This window comes from Acipenser ruthenus, chromosome 40 (genome assembly GCF_902713425.1).
Source record: "Acipenser ruthenus chromosome 40, fAciRut3.2 maternal haplotype, whole genome shotgun sequence".
Lineage (NCBI taxonomy): Eukaryota > Metazoa > Chordata > Actinopteri > Acipenseriformes > Acipenseridae > Acipenser > Acipenser ruthenus.
Genome location: NC_081228.1, coordinates 4,144,571 through 4,154,460, shown reverse-complemented (window position 1 = coordinate 4,154,460; position 9,890 = coordinate 4,144,571). Strand labels below are relative to the sequence as shown.

Here is a 9,890-nt window from a genome sequence, read left to right as displayed (position 1 = left end):
GAGCAATGGTTTTGGTTTGAATTTGTTCCATTCTTTCCCAGACTGCTACAAATGGTTCTGCCCTCCTCCATCTGCACAATGTAGCTCTTAGCTGAATTCGTGTTCCTTTTATGCATTACTGGTACCCAGAAATTGCCTTTCATTACATCCATTCTGCAGCAAGAATTCACTTTAGCCTTTGAGCCTCCCCCAGCTTAGGCTCACCGCTTATCGAGTACTTGTGTGAGGCTTGGGAGTCTGTCTAAGGAATGCCTTCGCTATTGAACTATAACCAAGCAGACCGAAGTAGGAAAGAACAGGTTTTATTTCAAAGGGCTAAACAGTGGAGGAACATCACTACCCTTTAACTGAATATTTGTAAGAGTGGCTAGCTTCAAATGTCATTTGTCTGGGAAATTCTACCTCGCTAGGACTGAACTCATTCCATTCAAACCATGTGACAAAATGGCCTTTGAACGTGGCTCGTCTCACCTACTCTCTCCCCCTCTCTCTATACAGCAGTGTGCACATTTATCAGAACACCCCATTGCTTCTGTAGTTTTAATTTGTGTGGCATATGAAATCAAACCACTGGAACTGAAAATCATAGAAAATTCAAAACAGGCAAATTAGTAATTTTCTAATTTAACTGATGACTTTAATAGGCTACACGTACAATTTATTTAAAATAGTAAGAGAAAAGGAACACGTAGCCACAAATGGTAAAATGCAGGAGACTTTTTAAAAGCTTTTTAAGATGCCTAATTAAAGCACAAAAGTGGTCTAATATTTTCACACATGAGTGCCTGTTGTTTCTATGCCACTGATTGAAATTCTCACACCCAGAAGTTTTCATGTCTGTGTTTCTCGTTGCTGAGGTTTATCCAAGCAGTTTAACTTGAGCCTGAAATAAGCCTAAGGATCCACAGATATTGATATTGTTTTTGTCCCGAACAAGCGAAGCAAGGTGACTTTGCTTCCAGCGTTGTTGTTTAACTGAGATATTCATCGTTATTTAGCAAAAAAATATATACATTAAACACGCCCTTTTTTGGATGTGGGAAGACATGATCAGTTATATTGATATGTTAGGGCTGTGCAGTATTCTGCTGTTGCAGCTCTGTGAATCCATTAATGGTGCAGAAACCATGACTAGGACTTTACAAAGCACTGAAAGCTTCATTTGTCACAGTGCATGACTTTATACTGCAGTCTATCATGCCACAAACATGAATCATTATTGTACATTGTCTCTGCACTGATCACATCGACAGGGCTCAATTGCAATGTATTTCACCATTAAATAGCAAGCATATGAAAGCCCACATTAACAGTGTAAACCCTTACCAAAGGGAGATTTGCCTAGAACTGCAAATTATACAGAAAAGCGCTCGCGAATGATCGTGCTCACAGATCTATTTGTCTGTGTGAGCCTCAGTCTTTCCTAATCTTTCTTCTCTGAGCTTGTTTCAAATCACATTTCATATAGTGTCTGCTTGATTGGATTATTGGATGTGCCAACAATGGGGAGACTAATGTTGTTTTTCAAACAATAACTCATTAATGTGAGTTAAGGTCAGGTGCTGTGTAAGCATTCATTTATTGTCATTGATTTTCTCTCCCCTCCACTCTGCAATAGAAGGATTGCCATCCTCTCAAAAGGCTCACAGAACGATACATCAATATTAGGGTATATTCTGAAGAGCAGAATGTTTGTAGAACTGAAATACATAACTAATACAAAAAACAACTGTTACAGAAAAGAGGATGTGTAATGGATGGTGTAGAGTATAATCTAAGGAATTTGAAAAGTAGGTTTTAATAGACACATGAACAGCAGAGAATCATAAAATCAATAACTGAAAAAAAATGTGAAGCTGGATTGAGAGAACGGTCTGAGTTTTAATTTTGGTTTAAGTCTGCCACCTAGTGGAAAATAAATAACATTGCACCATGAGAAGTTGGTAGGGCTTGAATGTCGATTTCCAGAGTACCTCTTTCAAAAAACAGGAGCTAATACAAGACTGGAGTAAATGCTTTGAAAATATGGCCCTACATATTTAAAACACTTTCCATTTTAGGGAACAGACATGAGGCAAAAAACTGTCAGGGTGTCAAGAGGAGAGGTTTGCAAATGCATTGCACTGGCTGTGTCAGGTTTGGTAGCAGCTGTTTTTCTAAAGCCTCACCTTGGCTCAAAGCCTGTTTTCAGCTTCTGGTACAGGTGACGTGCCTTTAGATGAAATATGACTAGCAATTTGACTTTAAATGTCAAATTCCTAGTCAGCAGGGTGGAGTAGTGGTTAGGGCTCTGGACTTTCGACCAGAGTGTCGTGGGTTCAATCCCAGGTGGGGGACACTTCTACTGTACCCTTAAGCAAGGTACTTTACCTAGATTGTTCCAGTAAAAACCCAACTGTATAAATGGGTAATTGTATGTAAAAATAATGTGATATCTTGTAACAATTGTAAGTCATCCTGGATAAGGGTGTCTGCTAAGAAATAATTAAGTTTCACTTCTTTATATTTTTCCCTTTAAGTTTCACTTATTGAAACAGTGCTCTTAAGTTTCTGTTTCTCTAGGTTTGATTTATTCTGGTACTCGAGGCAGTGTTATTGCACGGTCATGCTTCCTGCCACACTGAGGAGGAAACAACCACCACTGCATACTCGTTTTCAAAGGGTTCATCTGAGCTTCCAAAGGCATAAAGTTAAGAGAGGGGACTATGGACCATGGGTTCAAATGACCAGTCTGCTGTCCTCCCTCAGTAAACATAACTTTTAACATCAATTATAGAGAGAGAGAGAGAGAGAGAGAGAGAGAGAGAGAGAGAGAGAGAGAGAGAGAGAGAGAGAGAGAGAGATTTTGAATGCTGCAGGGGGGACTATGAGCACTTCTTTATTTTGGGTTTAGCTGGCATAGGGGGCTATTTTAGTGATCTATACAGTGGCGGATCTAAATACTGCCATCTCTATATTAATCCACCTGGAGTTTTCACCCAGGGTGATTTATTGACCCACTTATTAAACAGTAGTTAGCTTCAAATGTACTTTCCCCTATTTTAATCCATTGTCCACTTACTTTTCCTTGTATGGTGTACAATCATTTTAAGTGGCTGTGATTATAATTACCCAGATACTGTTTATCTATCCATCTATCTATCTAGCTCTCTCTCTCTCTCTCTCAATTCAAATTCAAATTCAAAGGTGCTTTATTGACATGACAACATTAGAGGCATTGCCAAATCATATATATATAATTATTTTCAGTGTAAAAAGGGTAGGACAGAAAAAGGAAATACTTGCAGACTAATATGTCCAAAAATACTTTTTTTCAGCAATTTTCAATATTTCATGGATGAAATTTTAATCATCTTTAAATATTGCGGAATCTCATTTGCGCACGCCCACCAAAAAAAAAACAGGTTCCAAACAGCTCAAGAAAACGAAACTGAAGAGCAGGGGATTTCCCTGGTATGACGTGGGAGTAGAGCCGACAAATCACAGATCAGTGAGGTGGAGTGCTTTGCGGAATAGCTAGATAAATCCCAAGCTTTTATACGTTTAGATTTGGTTCTTCATCCTCAGCACTCAAGGTAAGTGCGTACTCTGTTTTTGGTAAATCCCATATATTAAGACTTATCATAAGTCTCGAAGTTTTTTATACTTCAAACTTAAACGTTCTTTCGCTATAAGCAGAATGTATCAATTGTAATGAGAAATAACGCAATACACGTTAATAGGGTATTATTATTATTATTATTATTATTATTATTATTATTATTATTATTATTATTATGATGATGATGAATTAATTAATAAAGCATCCACCTGACATGTAAAAGTATTCTATATAAAAACGGCAGAGTTTAAGAATAGTTTCATTTCTACCAGGTGTATATATTTACATGTTGTTTAAGGCGATCAGGTGCCCTTTCTGTTCATTAATGTATTCATATAATTTAAGATCTATGGCGTTGTTTTGCATACTGTATATGCACTCGTGTGCAAATGTATTAGACTTTCTGCATGAAAACTGCTGGGTGGGAGAATTTCAATTTTCAATCAGTAGTAATCGGTGATATAGAAACAAATATACACTGTTGGACCACTTTGTGCATCTTAAATAACTTTTAAAAAGTCTCCATATGTGACTGTGTTCCTTCTCTCTTACTATTTTTAAATGAATTGCACGTGTGGTCTATTGAAGTCATCAATTAAATTAGACAGAAACAATGTGGTGTTCTAATAAATTTGCACACGATGTGTTTATTTTTAAACTGTAAAGTGTACAGTATTATGTGAGATTTATTTCATTCATATCGAACGTCTCAACTTGGCGTCTCTGCAGACCAGTTGTTAGATTGCGTCACTCCCCTGTCGTTTTTTTTTTGTGTCTCTAGTAGAATTACCATGAATATTTTCAAACATACCGAATTTACGTTGTTATACAATTAAGACGCACATAGGCTGTACCTGTATTGCATCGCATACCACTCTTGAACGATGTACAACAGTACTAGTAGACTGAAGTAGGGTGGTATTCAAGGAAAAAATAGCATGTTTGACTGCAAGTAGTCCTCCAAACTGTAGATGGCAGTACAAAGAAGAAAAAAAATGCCAGAAAATGTAGTGTGACAACCCATATGCTATTTTAAAGGGAAGATGGCTTTTAAAATACTGTGTGGGCAAATTATAAAGTGTAGGACATATTTGTTTTAAAACGCTGCTTTGAGTATTGAGAATAATAGTTTTAACAAGTTTAAAGAGTAAACAACTGTTTTCTATCTGGTGTAACTGGAGAGTTTTTATAAGGGAAGATGGCAAAGAACCACTGTCTGGTGTAGAAGCATCAGCAACTAGTGTACTGTAAGCCTGGTTAGGTTTGGTTTAGAACAGGGGTTATCCACCGGAGGTGCATGTACCCCTGGGGGTACTTCTAAGGGTCATAATCCAAATTCATTGTGATCTTGAATTGCTTTAATGGCATTATATATTATCTCTAAACCACTGCGCACAGTCTGACTAGTTTCAAAATGGTCATGCACCTGTACGCATGCGTGATTTCAATCGAGCGGGTTTCCACTCTGATATTACTAAGCCGTGGCAGTATTTTAGTAACAGCAATAGCAGCTGGTTGAATGGTTTTCGGTGTTTTGATAGAGCACATCCAGATTATCATGTTCATCCTTTCTCTTGTCGAAAATGCATGCATTTCTCCCTTGCAAAAGAAAAACAAAGGCAGACAGCACGAAAGAGTCTACAGAAAGTGCATCGTTTTAAATGGCACACATAACTAAGCTGCCAAACAGTTACAGTGCAGACTATCTTGGATTACTTATAATAACTGTGCTGAATAGACAGTAAATGCGTGTGTGTTTCAGAAGAGATTCCCAGATACTGTATTGTGACTCCAAGCTGTTCAGTAAATTATATATTAAATAAACAGGGACTATTCTGCCTTGTATTGCATCTGCAGTGTACCATTCAGTAGAGCAGACATTGTAAGGGGGTTCTTGAGCTGAAACCTCCAGACAGAAGGGGTACAGTTTTAAAAAAAGTTAAAAAACTTCTGGTTTAGTAAATACTGCTGGCTAGTTTCTGAAATGACACACCTAGTATATATGTAGTAGGTTCTAATGGTTAGACACCAGCTGCATCATTATGTGAACCAAACTACACAAAACCAATCTAACGATAACAATTTTAAAAACTGAACTGCATGTCTGTCGTTTTTTTTTTTCCTCTCCATTCTGTCAACCAGTTCCAGAAGACAATGAATGCCCTCTGCTGGTGCAAGGCGGTACTAACAAATTGATTGTCAAGTCTTCTCTGGCATGCGAATGAAGAGATGAATCGAGAAAGAAAAAGCCACAAACGGTAAGTTTCCATTACCCTGCAATGTGGTTTTCTTTTGATTTCCTGGAAAACTTAGTAATCATGGTCAATAATCATCTTCGCAGATACAACAGTGGATGACAAATTATACAATAGGATATTAAATAGGTACAAATTCAATATTAAGAAAATGTGGACGGTGTAAAGTAGTGTTAAAGAGCAGTATATAATAGTTCTAGGACGGTGAACGTCTGTGTGTGGGCTATATTGACACTCGTATCGTTTAAACCAGAGGTGTCCAATCACAGTCCTGGAGAGCCATTCCACTCCAGGTTTTAAAATCTCTTTAACAAGTGCGACCTAGCTAAGAAAGACAGCAGCAAAATGGTACAAAAACACAATCCTTCGTTTTCAATCCTATAACCCTATAATGTATACTGCAGTAGATATCAGATGTTCTCAATCCTATAACCCTATAATATATACTGCAGTAGGTATCAGATGTTTGTAATCCTATAACCCTATAATATATACTGCAGTAGGTATCAGATGTTTGTAATCCTATAACCCTATAATATATACTGCAGTAGATATCAGATGTTTGTAATCCTATAACCCTATAATATATACTGCAGTAGATATCAGATGTTCTCAATCCTATAACCCTATAATATATACTGCAGTAGATATCAGATGTTTGTAATCCTATAACCCTATAATATATACTGCAGTAGATATCAGATGTTCTCAATCCTATAACCCTATAATATATACTGCAGTAGGTATCAGATGTTTGTAATCCTATAACCCTATAATATATACTGCAGTAGGTATCAGATGTTCTCAATCCTATAACCCTATAATATATACTGCAGTAGATATCAGATGTTCTCAATCCTATAACCCTATAATATATACTGCAGTAGATATCAGATGTTTGTAATCCTATAACCCTATAATATATACTGCAGTAGGTATCAGATGTTCTCAATCCTATAACCCTATAATATATACTGCAGTAGATATCAGATGTTCTCAATCCTATAACCCTATAATATATACTGCAGTAGGTATCAGATGTTCTCAATCCTATAACCCTATAATATATACTGCAGTAGGTATCAGATGTTCTCAATCCTATAACCCTATAATATATACTGCAGTAGGTATCAGATGTTTGCAGTCCTATAACCCTATAATATATACTGCAGTAGGTATCAGATGTTCTCAATCCTATAACCCTATAATATATACTGCAGTAGGTATCAGATGTTTGTAATCCTATAACCCTATAATATATACTGCAGTAGGTATCAGATGTTCTCAATCCTATAACCCTATAATATATACTGCAGTAGATATCAGATGTTCTCAATCCTATAACCCTATAATATATACTGCAGTAGATATCAGATGTTCTCAATCCTATAACCCTATAATATATACTGCAGTAGATATCAGATGTTTGCAGTCCTATAACCCTATAATATATACTGCAGTAGATATCAGATGTTCTCAATCCTATAACCCTATAATATATACTGCAGTAGATATCAGATGTTTGCAATCCTATAACCCTATAATATATACTGCAGTAGATATCAGATGTTCTCAATCCTATAACCCTATAATATATACTGCAGTAGGTATCTGATGTTCTCAGTCCTATAACCCTATAATATATACTGCAGTAGATATCAGATGTTTGTAGTCCTATAACCCTATAATATATACTGCAGTAGATATCAGATGTTTGTAATCCTATAACCCTATAATATATACTGCAGTAGATATCAGATGTTCTCAATCCTATAACCCTATAATATATACTGCAGTAGATATCAGATGTTCTCAATCCTATAACCCTATAATATATACTGCAGTAGGTATCAGATGTTCTCAATCCTATAACCCTATAATATATACTGCAGTAGATATCAGATGTTTGTAATCCTATAACCCTATAATATATACTGCAGTAGGTATCAGATGTTTGTAATCCTATAACCCTATAATATATACTGCAGTAGATATCAGATGTTCTCAGTCCTATAACCCTATAATATATACTGCAGTAGATATCAGATGTTTGCAATCCTATAACCCTATAATATATACTGCAGTAGATATCAGATGTTTGTAATCCTATAACCCTATAATATATACTGCAGTAGATATCAGATGTTTGTAATCCTATAACCCTATAATATATACTGCAGTAGGTATCAGATGTTCTCAATCCTATAACCCTATAATATATACTGCAGTAGGTATCAGATGTTCTCAATCCTATAACCCTATAATATATACTGCAGTAGGTATCAGATGTTCTCAATCCTATAACCCTATAATATATACTGCAGTAGGTATCAGATGTTTGTAATCCTATAACCCTATAATATATACTGCAGTAGATATCAGATGTTCTCAGTCCTATAACCCTATAATATATACTGCAGTAGATATCAGATGTTCTCAATCCTATAACCCTATAATATATACTGCAGTAGATATCAGATGTTCTCAATCCTATAACCCTATAATATATACTGCAGTAGATATCAGATGTTCTCAATCCTATAACCCTATAATATATACTGCAGTAGGTATCAGATGTTCTCAATCCTATAACCCTATAATATATACTGCAGTAGGTATCAGATGTTTGCAGTCCTATAACCCTATAATATATACTGCAGTAGATATCAGATGTTCTCAATCCTATAACCCTATAATATATACTGCAGTAGGTATCAGATGTTTGTAATCCTATAACCCTATAATATATACTGCAGTAGGTATCAGATGTTTGTAATCCTATAACCCTATAATATATACTGCAGTAGATATCAGATGTTCTCAATCCTATAACCCTATAATATATACTGCAGTAGATATCAGATGTTCTCAATCCTATAACCCTATAATATATACTGCAGTAGATATCAGATGTTTGTAATCCTATAACCCTATAATATATACTGCAGTAGATATCAGATGTTCTCAATCCTATAACCCTATAATATATACTGCAGTAGATATCAGATGTTTGTAATCCTATAACCCTATAATATATACTGCAGTAGATATCAGATGTTCTCAATCCTATAACCCTATAATATATACTGCAGTAGGTATCAGATGTTCTCAGTCCTATAACCCTATAATATATACTGCAGTAGATATCAGATGTTCTCAGTCCTATAACCCTATAATATATACTGCAGTAGATATCAGATGTTCTCAATCCTATAACCCTATAATATATACTGCAGTAGGTATCAGATGTTCTCAATCCTATAACCCTATAATATATACTGCAGTAGATATCAGATGTTCTCAGTCCTATAACCCTATAATATATACTGCAGTAGATATCAGATGTTTGTAATCCTATAACCCTATAATATATACTGCAGTAGATATCAGATGTTTGCAGTCCTATAACCCTATAATATATACTGCAGTAGATATCAGATGTTCTCAATCCTATAACCCTATAATATATACTGCAGTAGGTATCAGATGTTTGTAATCCTATAACCCTATAATATATACTGCAGTAGATATCAGATGTTCTCAATCCTATAACCCTATAATATATACTGCAGTAGGTATCAGATGTTCTCAATCCTATAACCCTATAATATATACTGCAGTAGATATCAGATGTTTGTAATCCTATAACCCTATAATATATACTGCAGTAGATATCAGATGTTCTCAATCCTATAACCCTATAATATATACTGCAGTAGATATCAGATGTTCTCAATCCTATAACCCTATAATATATACTGCAGTATGTATCAGATGTTCTCAGTCCTATAACCCTATAATATATACTGCAGTAGATATCAGATGTTCTCAATCCTATAACCCTATAATATATACTGCAGTAGATATCAGATGTTTGTAATCCTATAACCCTATAATATATACTGCAGTAGATATCAGATGTTCTCAATCCTATAACCCTATAATATATACTGCAGTAGATATCAGATGTTCTCAATCCTATAACCCTATAATATATACTGCAGTAGGTATCAGATGTTCTCAATCCTATAACC

The 9,890-nt window shown here is 35.4% G+C and overlaps 1 protein-coding gene across 1 annotated transcript in view; it reads left to right on the top strand.

Moving 5' to 3' along the window:
• The first annotated feature begins 5,751 nt into the window (after positions 1 to 5,751).
• Positions 5,752 to 9,890, top strand: part of LOC117397152 (zinc finger protein 70-like) — a 30,073-nt gene continuing 25,934 nt past the window's right edge. Inside the window, exon 1 of the transcript XR_009311269.1 lies at positions 5,752 to 5,859. The gene's annotated coding sequence lies outside the window, so the exon portion shown is untranslated. The remainder of the gene's footprint in view (positions 5,860 to 9,890) is intronic.